General features: G+C 35.7%; 1 pseudogene; it reads left to right on the top strand.

Moving 5' to 3' along the window:
* Positions 1 to 5,964: 5,964 nt before the first annotated feature.
* Positions 5,965 to 10,405, top strand: LOC107155714 (annotated as a pseudogene).
* The last annotated feature ends 1,780 nt before the right edge of the window (positions 10,406 to 12,185 follow it).

Here is a 12,185-nt window from a genome sequence, read left to right as displayed (position 1 = left end):
ATATATAACAAATGTTTATATATATATAATGGTGTAACAAATGTTCTTTAAACCTATGTGAAAGTGTTTTTGTTTTGTTTTGTTTTGTTATTTGCATTCATGCTGGGTTTAATTCATGTACTCTGTCAAACTTGTTTGGTTGTTTTCTTCTGCTGGGTGCAAATGGTGACCTTCCAAGAAGATAACGTGTTTCGAGCTATGTTCGTATAGGCCCCAGAGGGGAGCCTTGATCAATGCCAAACAGCAGACATAGGGAACTGGTGAATAAATTATTCTCCCTCCCCCTGACAGGCTACTGCCAGATGTAGTGCTTCCACATGCCCTCGCAGGAGATGGTCTGCATGATTGAGCAATCAGGTGTATTTTCTGGTAAGGCTGCGGTCAAATTTATAACACATCACTTTGTCTTTACTTTCCCTCCATGTCTTGTCTTCTTGTTTTCCTATAATCTGGCATCTTTGGGATTACATCGTGGGACTCCCCTGTCCCTGTCAACAACTTTACATGCAAATTTTGTCTCAGATTTTATTTTAAAAAATTTAGGCTAAGAAAAAGGTATATTTTTAAAAAGAGAATTATTAGGTCATAGTCTATAAGAGCTTGTGCTTTTAGTCAGATATATCCAGTTGCACTATATGGGTAGTTTTACTTTCATTTTAATAATTATTAACATTTTCAGTGTAAGAAGAACTGTGTTATTATGTTTATCATATATTTTAAAATATAGATTGAACATCCCTACTCTGAAAATCCAAAATTCAAAATGCTCCAAAATCTTTCTGAATTCTAACATGACACTACTCTGGAAAACCCCACACTATGTGTTATGGTTTAGATATTAGGTGTGCCTCCAAAGCTCATGTGTGAGACGATGCAAGAAAGTTTAGAGATGAAATGATTGGGTTATAAGAGGCTTAACTTAATCAGTCCATGAATCCCTTGATAGGGATAAACTTGGTGGTAACTGTAGGCATGTAGGGTGTGGTTGGAAGAGGTGAGCCACTGAGGGTGTGTCTTTGGGGTATATATTTGTCCATGGTGAGGGGGAATCTCTCTCTCTGCTTCCTGGTGTGATGTCCCCAGCTGCTTTTTTTCACCATATTCTTCTTCCATGATGTTCTGCCTTATCTTGGGCTCTAAGGAATGAAGTAGGCTATCTATGGACTGAGCCTCTGAAACTGTGAGCCCCAAAGTAAACTTTCACCCCCTCTATATTGTTCTTGTCAGATCTTGTTCTCTCAGCAGCAAAAAAGCTGATTGAAACACTATGAAACTTAGTTTCATGTACAAAATTATTAAAAAATATTATATGAAATTATTTTCTGGTGTTGTATATAAGGTACATATAAAACAGGTAAATCTCATGTTTAGATTTGCATCTCATCCCTAAGATATTTCATTATGTATATACAAATATTTCAAAATCTAAAAACTGAAACCTGAAACACATTTGGTTCTAAGAGTTTGGATTTAGGGACACTCAACCTGCTATGTGTTGTTACATTATGAGCATTCAGAGGCCATAAATAACTTCTCAGTGTATGTTTCACGAAACCTGTTAAGTAATGAGTTCCAGTGCTTTAATTTTGTAGCTAAATAAAACAAATCCTGAATTAGTTCTTTATTCTTCTCTCAATTACACTATAAACCAGTTACTGCTCTCCATAGAATCCATCTTTCAGAAAATATGAAGTCACTCAAAAGAGCATCATTAGGACACCGTACATTTTTATTGTCAAAAAAATTTTATAGGGCATAAACATTCATAACTTCATGATGGGGAGATAACTCAATTAGCCTTTCATTCTCATATTGGCACACTGTTCAGAGGGTAGAAGAAATTAGAGAAGGTTTCTCATCTTAATGTTTCAGGATACAGAAGGTGTAGGCAAGGTGAGGAGTGGTTAGAGTCTGGAATAAACAGGATCTCTCAAAACTTAGGAAACTGAGTCTGATCTCTACCTTGTTAACTCATCCTGATACAGAGTACCATCACCAGCAGTCCTAATGTAAACCCACATTTGTAGGTACTGTTAACCTCCTGGGAACAGTGACCATGTAACTCATTCCACTGCATCTTTTTATTTATTTTTATTTTTATAAAGTATCTAATAAGATTTAATTACAATTTCAAAAAGTTAAACTGGGATTCCTGATTTAAGTAATTTTGAGTTTATGTTTTGATATTCATTACTTAAAATATGTATTTTGTCTTTTCTATTTAATAGACAATTTTTAACATTTTAAGGAAAATAAAATTAATGTCATCTTTTAAGTAGGCTAACAGGGTCTGGGAGTCCCTTTATGAATATATTTTCAAATGGGTGTGTGCATTCAGAATGCTCCATTTTCTGGGAGAATGTACGTAGTCATGGACTAGAATCTACTCTGTGAGTTGCTGGGTCAGGCACATGCTTACATAAACTTGTCTTCCATGTGTTTGCCATTCATATGGAAATGATTCCTAAACAAGTTTTCTGTTGAACCATTAATGAAGGACCATTTTATATATTCTTCTCCATTCATTGGGTGCTCTTATGAGTTGGCTGTACTCTCTGGACCCTGGGGCTTAGTTACGCAGTGAGCAGTAGGAAGAACCTGAATTTCTCTAGAGATTATCCAAGTGAGATCCTTGCATGATCATATCCCTAGTTAGATAAGGAATGTCAAGACAGTAGGTATTAAAATAGGTGGACATATGAGAATGATGCTTTCATTTTATTTTTGCTTAAACTGGGAAAATTGATTATATGGTGCATTGGTTAACTCCTGAAGTCAGTGTGCTCAGCCAACCATGAGTGTGAGGGTCTCAGCACAGATGTGAGAGGAGGGGAAATTTTTAATGAAGTGGAAATGCTTCAGCCATGCCTGTAGTTGCCAGTGAGCCAGATACACCTGTGCTGTCTTGGAATGAAGTCTGCATGGGTTTACAGAATGGAACCTTCATTTGAATTCTAACTAGATTAAAGACACTGATGAAGCCAGGCCAGTTTTATCCTGTAATCAGTAAAATTGGGACTCTCTTTTGCGGTCACCTACTGGTGCACAATGCTTTGTAATGCTTTATTGAAGAGGAGAAGGCAGTATTTATCTAGCTGCTAACATCCTGGAAACCAGGTTTTCAATCCAGAGCATTGCCACTTCTCAAATTGCAGCATGCCAGGTCATATAACAAAGGAGAGAAAACTACATACACATAGCACCCTTTCCATAATCTAGCATGTTTTATTTGACTTCTAGTTTCTGAAATAAACAGAATCATTGCAATAAAATAGTAATAACATTTTTTTTAATTTTATTTTTTTTTCTAAATAATTAATGCACATGGTTATGGGAAATAGAAAAGTCTTACAATGGAAAACAACATTCTTCTTTGAGGTATCAGTACCTGTGACATATCATAAATAATTATATATATATATATATATATATATATATATATATATATATATTATATAACTTGGATATATATATTTTCAATGTTGTATTTTAGGAAATCTAATAAATTAAAGTTGGCTGCTAGTTGATGCTTATGTGTGTGGGTAAGGTCTCTGTCTATATCTCTTCAAGTCTGAGTGGGTTCTGTGACTGTTCCGAATATGGCAGAGGAGATTCTGTGCCAGTTTTAGGGTTCAAGCTTTTAGAGACTATGAGTTTCTACTTCCTGTCCCTTGTAATATTCACTGGTGGAAACCAGTTGCCATACTGTGAGAAAACCCAATTATCCCAGTGGAAAGGCTCATATAAACATCACCATCAACAAAGTTCATTGGCTGTAGCCATTGAAGTGAGCTGTCTTGCGGCACATGAACTTGCTTAGCTAAGGCCACATAGAGAGGAATACAGCTGCTTAGCCAAGCCTGTGCAAATTCCTGACCCACAAAATTGTGCAGTAATTTGGGGTAATTTTTTATGTAGCAACGTATAGCAAAATGATATAAAGACAGAGTACAGAGCTTGTAGACATACAAGTCCAAATTTCAAATTCTGGCTCCAACATTTAATAGCTATATGACATTAAGGACTGCTACTGTGCTCTTCTCAGCCTTAAGGAATAGTTTCCTAATGTATAATGATATTCTTTAAAGACTATGGTAGGAGTTAGAAACAAAATGTGTAGTATAATCATCACATTTTATAAAATAAAATTTCTCAATACAGAAGAGTTAATTAATTAATTAATTTTTATTTGTTTTAATTAGTTACACATGACAGTACAATGATCTTGACATATCATACATTTGAATCGGATGGGGTATAATTTCTCATTTTTCTGAGTGTACAGGTTGCAGAATCACATTGGTCATACAGTCACGTATATAAATACAGCAATAATAATGTCTATTTTATTCTGCTGTCCTTCCTATCCCCGCTTCTCCTCTCCTCCCCTCCCACCACTTCTCTCTACCCAATCTAATGTGGCACACTTTTTTTCTCCCCTCACATCGTCATACATGTATTCTGTATAACGATGAGGATCTCCTTCCATCTTCCGTGCAATTCCTCTTCTCCCTCCTTTTCCCTCCCACCTCTCTTCCGTATTCAGTGGTAATCTTCTTCTAATTTCTATTCATCAGTTAACCCACTTCTGCCTTCCTTCTTCCTATGTAGGTTTTCCAGACCAGAGTATTACTGAAGGGAATACCCTTTTTGAAAATCAATTTATCAGAGTGATTCAAAACTTTAAAATGTTTATATGTCTTTCATCAAGTAATTCTATTTTATAATGCTTTTTTAAAAAATATTCCTGAATAGTGATCATAAAACATCTATCCATGAAAAAGCATGCTTATGTAGTTTCTTGATCTCTGTGTGAAAGATCTTTCAAAGTGCATCACTATGTCTTACGGATACACAAGTTAAGGTTTTGTGTGGCAATGAATGGACCTACTTCAAAGGTAACCCCAACGTAATTAGAAAACATCAACCATAATTGGGAAGGTCATATACAAATAAAAGAATTCAAGGAGGAAGCATAACTTTTGAGAAGTGCCTTTTCTTTTAATCAAATATTTACTGAATAACAACAAAATACTAACTCTGGGTAAGTTCTGGGAGAACAGAGATGGCACCATAGCCTTAAAACTTTTCTAGAGTGTCTAACAAGTGACTGCTCTGGGCAGAGTTAATCCTACTTCTCTTTTATGTAGATGTCTTTATCATAATGCCTTCATTATTAGTCTGCCTTATGATACCTTCATTTTCCCAGTCAAGGCATTTTGGTGCTCTACGTAAGCACCACCTCCTCCAGGAAGTCTTCCTTGGATCTGTGCTACCTGATTTCTTATTTTTAGGTATTCCATAGTGTTGATTTCTTATAGCACTTAACTGTCTTCTGTGGCTGCTCTGTGGAGCTAGTTTTCCTTTTAAATATTTATTTACTAATTCCACAACTAGATGAAACATTTCTCATCAGTGCATAACAAACATGTTTTTTTTAATACACCTATAGAATACCTTAGAATTGTGTTCAAATGAAGATTCTGATTCAGTAGTTTTGGGAGCATAAACAGATTTTTCAGTTAACAATCTTCCAGATGATGTCGCTGCTTTTGGACTCCAAACTACTCCTTGAAAAGCAAGTAGCAAGGTTTTAGAGGCAGAAGCCATCATGCCACTTTTTCTCTAGCATCTTGGACAGTGCCTTGAACATAGACTTTTTTTTTTTTTCAACAAATGTTCCTGTTAGTATGATATAAGGGAAAGAGTACAGATCTTAGAATGATGCTGACCTAGGTTACAATATCAGTTTCACCACTACATGATCTGAATGATTGCTCACATTTTATTCATCCCAGGGTTTTTTTAAAGTCAAAATTAAATTATTCCATTTAGAGCACTTGGCATAGTGGTCATATATAGCAAGCAACTGACAAATGAAAGATACTTCCTGTTAATAGCATTGGAGGAAATCTATACTTTTCCGGCCTCAAAAAGATTTATTCAGTGGAGCTGGTCTTGATAATGTGCAGCAAACATCCTAATGGGAAAGAAGGTACTAGCAGAAGCTTTGGCTGGACTTTTAAAGATTTTTGCATGTCTATTGAATCAAGTCTAACATACATACCAAGATAGATGATAGAGAAAAAAAATCATGCCACATAAAGGTGCCAAGTGTAGCTACATGTTGCTTCTAGTCTTTGACAATATAAAGCTGCCTGGGAGGCAATTAAAGCTGATCAGTAATATCAAAGGAGACAGCAGTGTCACTCTTTCTGTTACAGTGGTTCCTACCCAGCCTGTTTGACAGCGATAGTGTCTAGGTATTCTCCAGATAAAGCACAGGCGAAGACCCTCATTAAGATGACTCAGGGGGCAAGCAAGGTGTGAGGGCTGCTATGAAGCATTCAGTGCTCAAGTAAATTGCACTGGAAACAGTGCTGCATGTTGAAGAAAGCCTCCTGTTCTTCCTGAATCAGCTCCCCTTGTCTATGGACAGAAAAGGGGTTTCAGTATCTCCCTGAGTTGAGTGGTTTGCATTTCAAATGGGAGAGATTAGTCATTTTTCCTGTATAGATTACATTTTAGAGCAGCAAAATAATTGGTGAGGGAAAGTTGTTGTCTTTTTTTAAAGAAGCATAGCTAATAAATGAGAAAAAAATGATAGCAACAGAAAGCCACATTTGTAGACTTTAATGGATCTAGGTGATGGTCATCAATAGTTGCTAAAACTATTAGATAAGTAACATTCGATGTGAAAATTTAAATAGATGGGTTAGGCTGACATGACCTGAATTCACTAATTAATCTTTTCATCTCTAAAGGAGAGACAAACAAGATTTTATTTTTCTTTTGATATAAGGCAATAGAGACATACAGAAACACTAAGTGTTAAAAAGAAGTATCAAGTATCTAATAAATCTTCTAATCTCACTCCCAGTTTATAGAAATAAGGGAGATGTTCATGTTAAATGACATCACAGTGCTTTATTGATGTAAAACCAAATGTTCTACAAGGTTGTTCCATACATCCACAATACTGTTAGATTTTCTTGTCACATTTGTCCTAAACTATGTAAATAGCACAAAAAAATTAGAGGCTTATTATATGTATAATCCAGATGCATTCTGTAGATCTTGATTGTATTCTAATTGAAACAAATTAACTTTAAAGATATTTTGAATAATGAGGGAACATTCAATTTGGACTAGTTATTAAGATGCTATAGTAGAAATATCATTAATTTCATGATATATCATCCATTGAAGTAAAATTTTATTAAAAGTCCTTATGTGTTGAGATTTGACATACTTATTGTTAAAAAGAGTCTCCTGTACTGGGAATCAGTAACATGGAAATTCAAAGAAGTAAAATACTTCTATTCAAAGAAGTAAAATTCAAAGAAGTAAAATACAAAAATTATCATGTTTGGAAATTAATGGAAAAACAAGAATAAATAAAAACTCATGCATTAGTGAAACCGTTTGTGGGAGCAATTCACATTATGTAACAAAATCAAGGTTGTGTCTTTTCTACCTCAGGAAATCTTTTCTCCTGTTTCTGTGAGAGCTGATTCAGCTTGGATAGACAACTCTGCCTTGTACTGTAAGTCTGGCTGGATTTGGTTTATCATAACCGTTTAGGTATTTTTCTCTTTTAGTTTTTTTTTAAATAAACTTTATGTTTTATAGTAGTTTTAGACTTACAAGAGCAGTACTAGGAATTCCTATGTACCCCCCACTCCATTTGGTATAAATAATGAACCAGTGTTGATACACTGTTGTTAACTGATGTGCATAGTTTATCCAGACTTCCTTAGGTTTTACCTCTTGTTTATTTGCTATTGCAAGATGCCATCTTACATCTGATTGTCATGTCTCATTAAGCTTTTGGCTGTGACAGGTTTTTAGACTTTCTTTGTTTTCAGTGACCTTGACAGTTTTGAGGAGTATTGATTAGGTGTTTTTGAGGAAGCTCTTCTACTGAAAATTTTCTGATTTTTTTTAAAAAAATCATGATTAGATTGAGATATATTTGGGTGCAGACAATCACAGAAATAAGTGATTTACATCAAATGATATCAAGTGTACATAACTATATCAATATGATTTATGATTGATTTTATGGTCATTTTCCCTGGTTGAGGTGTTTGTCAGTTTTCTTCATTGTAAACTCACTCTTTTCTCCTTTTTTTTATACTCTAGCTTTTTCCATGTGGTACACTCAGCACCCAGCTGAGTGTCGAGTTAGGCTTTTCTTCCTTTAGGATAGAGCATCTCCATAATTTGAGATTCTTCTGCATGGGATATTTGTCTGTCTTCTTTCATTTATTAATCTATTCAGTCATTCATTTATATCAATATAGATTTATGGATTTGGTTTATGTATCATGCTACAACTCAAAAGTACATGATTTCATTATTTATATTGCTCTAATTTTGTATGTTGGAAGTTCTTTCTTTTGCCTTTTGTCCCTGTGACATACCTTCATTAGTGTGTGTGTGTGTGTGTGTGTGTGTGTGTGTGTGTGTTTAAGTATTTCCTTGCTTCCTAGACTGCAAAATGCTACAGGCTCATCTTGTATTTTTTTTCCTGACCTAGTCCTAGAATCAACCATTTCACCAAGAATCTATTTTTATATGGAAAATAGGATTAGAAACTACGATCTGGTTGCTAAGTGTGCTTATTGCTACTGTGGTGCAATTCCTTGTAGGCTCTGTCAAGTTGATAAGAAAGAAGTATGTGTGGGCTGGGGATGTGGCTCAAGCAGTAACGCGCTCGCCTGGCATGTGCGGGGTGCTGGGTTCGATCCTCAGCATCACATAAAAATAAAATAAAGATGTTGTGTCCACCAAAAACTAAAAAATAAATATTAAAAAATTCTCTCTCTATCTTTAAAAAAAGAAGTATGTGTGTATCCTAATTCATAGTTATATATATAATTATAAATATCCTATAAATAATGAGCTGCATGTATATTAAGTTAAACATGGGTTCATACTAATGTCTCTAACTCCACAGCATTACCACATGGATCAAGTAAGCTAGTTCCCCTTGCTTGTCTATAACCTCTCACTTTAAAGTGACACCCACTACCCACCTCCATTTATTTACCTGTTCATTTTCAATATATATGTATACCAGTAATAAAATTATTAACCCATACCTCAGATCAAACACTTTTATCAATCATAATGCAGAGTTTATGTTTTTCTGTGCTGTTCTTTCTGTATTTAGATTCCACTCATTTTCAAACCTACTTAGGCCAACACAGCCCCTCTAACCTGCTTCACTGAGATTGTTCCATACATCCACAATACTGTTAGATTCTCTTGTCACACTCTGCATCCTTTCTTAAGATTCCTTAATATCCTAAATGATTTTTCAAAATCTGCATATATTAAGTTTCACTCTTTGTGTTGTAAAGTTCTTTGAGTTTTGATAAATGTATAATTTACCACCACGACAGTATCATACAAACTAGTTTTATGAGGCTAAAAATTCCCTGTGTTTATTTCTTTCCCTCCCTCTGAACCCCTTGCAACCACTGAATTTATACTGTCTCTGTAGTGTCACCCTTTCCAGAATATCATGTAACTAGAATCTTACAGAATGCAGTATTTTCAGTTTGCAGAATTTCTTTCACTTAACAGTATGACTTTAAGTTTCCTCCATATTTTTTTTAATAGTTTGATAGTTTGTTTCTTTTTACCAATAAATATTAATTCTTTGTATGATGTATCATAGTCTATTCATTTACCTATTGAATGACATATTTGCTGCTTCTAGTTTGGGTTGATTATGAATTAAAGTGCTATAAACCTTTGTGTGGATATTTTTTTCTGTAGACAAAAATTTTCACCTCATTTAATTTCACCTCATTTGTATGGTGGGACTATTCTGTCTATGAAAAACACTGCCCAACTGTCTTTCCAAAGTGGCTATGACACTATACATTCCCTTTAGCAAGGGAAGAGAGAAAAAGTTCTCGATCGTGGGGTCTACAGGGCAAAGTGGAGTACCTCCTAAAGTGGAAGGTTTCTCAGGTGGGCACAACACACAGGAGCTAGAAGAGAACCTGGCCCTCATTACTGAGCTTCTACAGTTACAGAAAACAGCAGGTGAGACATAAATCAGACCCAGGCAAGTGTAGAGCTGATTCTGATTCTGAAGATAAGGAAGAAGTGAGCAAACCAAAGAAGAAGAAGAAGAGGGGAAAAAAGAGTTAGCAAAGCCACAGGGCTTTGCTCAGGGTTTGGAGCCACGTGGATTATTGGAGCTACAGACTCCAGCCGAGAGCTCCTGTTCCTGATAAAATGGAAAAACTCTGATGAGGCTGAATTGATCCCTGCCAAGGAGTCCAATGTCAAGTGCTCACAGGTTGTCATATCCTTCTGTGATAAAAGGCTGACCTGGCATTCCTACCCCTCAGAGGATGATGACAAAAACGATGACAAGAATTAACTCTCCTGAGTACCAGCCTCTGACTGTGGGTTTAAGTGGGAAGGGAAGGAATTCGACTCATCTTGACACCTAAAGGTGGTATGAGAAGACATCCTTTGAAGAGCCAGTCTGGTTTCTGTGCCTGCTGCAGCCCCAGTGATTTAAAGCTATTCCAAGCTGTACAGTTTGCACACCTGCCCCAGTGAGGAGAAGGGCATGTTTCAAGGCAATCCATTCTGTACTTTACTGAGAAAGGCAAAGGGCCTTCTATGAAGGACAAAATTTGAAGACTTGGGTATGTGGGAAGGCAAAAAAGGAACTGTTGATCTTCAAAGAGTGTCCCCACAACCCATAGCCTTCCAACCCACAGTGTTAATTCTGCCTTTTTACAGCATAGTATGTGTGTAGTTTTTGGCTATTACTGGTATATTATTTGAAAGTGGAAGGAGTAAGGAGGGGATGAATGGAGAACAAGTAGGATCATTTTCATTAAAATTTAGGGCCTGATTGGGAAAATGGTGAAACAATGGAAATAGCAAATAACTAATGGAACTCCCATGCTCTTGGATAGGCAAAATTAATATTGTCAAAATAGCCATACTTCCCAAAGTGCTATACAGATTCAATACCTTAAATCCCAATGTCATTACTCATAGAAAAGGCAATCATGAAATTCATTTGGAAAAATAAGAGACCCAGAATAGCCAAAGCAATACTTAGCAAGAAGAGTGAAGCAGGAGGCATCACAATATTAGCTATACTATAAAGTTATAGTAACAAAAATGACATGGTACTGGCACCAAAATAGACATGTAGACCAATGGTACAGAATAGAAGACACAGAGGGAAACCCACATAATACAGTTATCTCATACTAGACAAGGGTGCCAATAACATACAGTGGAGAAAAGACAGCCTCTTCAACAAATGTTGCTGGGAGAACTGGAAATCCATATGCAGCAAAATGAAAATAAACCCCTATCTCTCACCATGCACAAAACTCAACTCAAAGTGGATCAAGGACCTAGGAATTAGTCCAGAGACCCTGGGCCTAACAGAAGAAAAAGTAAGCCCAAATCTTCACCATGACAGATTAGACCCTGACTTCCTTAACAAGTCTTCTAAAGCACAAGAAATAAAATTCACAATATCTTCAAAAAAAATAAAATACTTGGGAATCAACCTANAGGGGAGGGGAGGGGGGATAGTAGAGGATAGGAAAGGCAGCAGAGCACAACAGACACTAGTATGGCAATATGTAAATCAATGGATGTGTAACTGATGTGATTCTGCAATCTGTATAAGGGGTAAAAATGGGAGTTCATAACCCACTTGAATCAAAGTGTGAAATATGATATATCAAGAACTATGTAATGTTTTGAACAACCAACAATAAAAAATTAAAAAAAACAAACCCTAACATAAAAAAAAGAAATAAAATCAAGAATTAATAAATGAGATGGACTCAAACTAAAAAGCTTCTTCTCAGCAAAAGAAACAATCAATGAGGTAAAGTGAAAGCCTACATTTTGGGAGCAAATTTTTGCCATACAATGATAGAGCACTAATCTCCAGGATATGTAAAGAACTCAAAAAAGGTTTTAAATTATTCTATGTCCAGAATATTTTATCTTTAAAAAAAATTCACTGACATCATAAACAAGGACTGTGAAAGATGGAGACCGTTTAAAAGCTGTGAATTCCTGAACAAAAGCCAAGGTTTTTCCTGCCTGAGTTAATGTTGTTCCCCACGAAAGACTAAGCCAGTTTCTAAGTTACCAAAGCTGCCATTCCAGAGATA

Source organism: Marmota marmota, unplaced genomic scaffold (genome assembly GCF_001458135.2).
Source record: "Marmota marmota marmota unplaced genomic scaffold, marMar, whole genome shotgun sequence".
Lineage (NCBI taxonomy): Eukaryota > Metazoa > Chordata > Mammalia > Rodentia > Sciuridae > Marmota > Marmota marmota.
The sequence above is the reverse complement of the archived record's forward strand: the minus strand, read 5'-3'. Positions and strand labels throughout refer to the sequence as shown.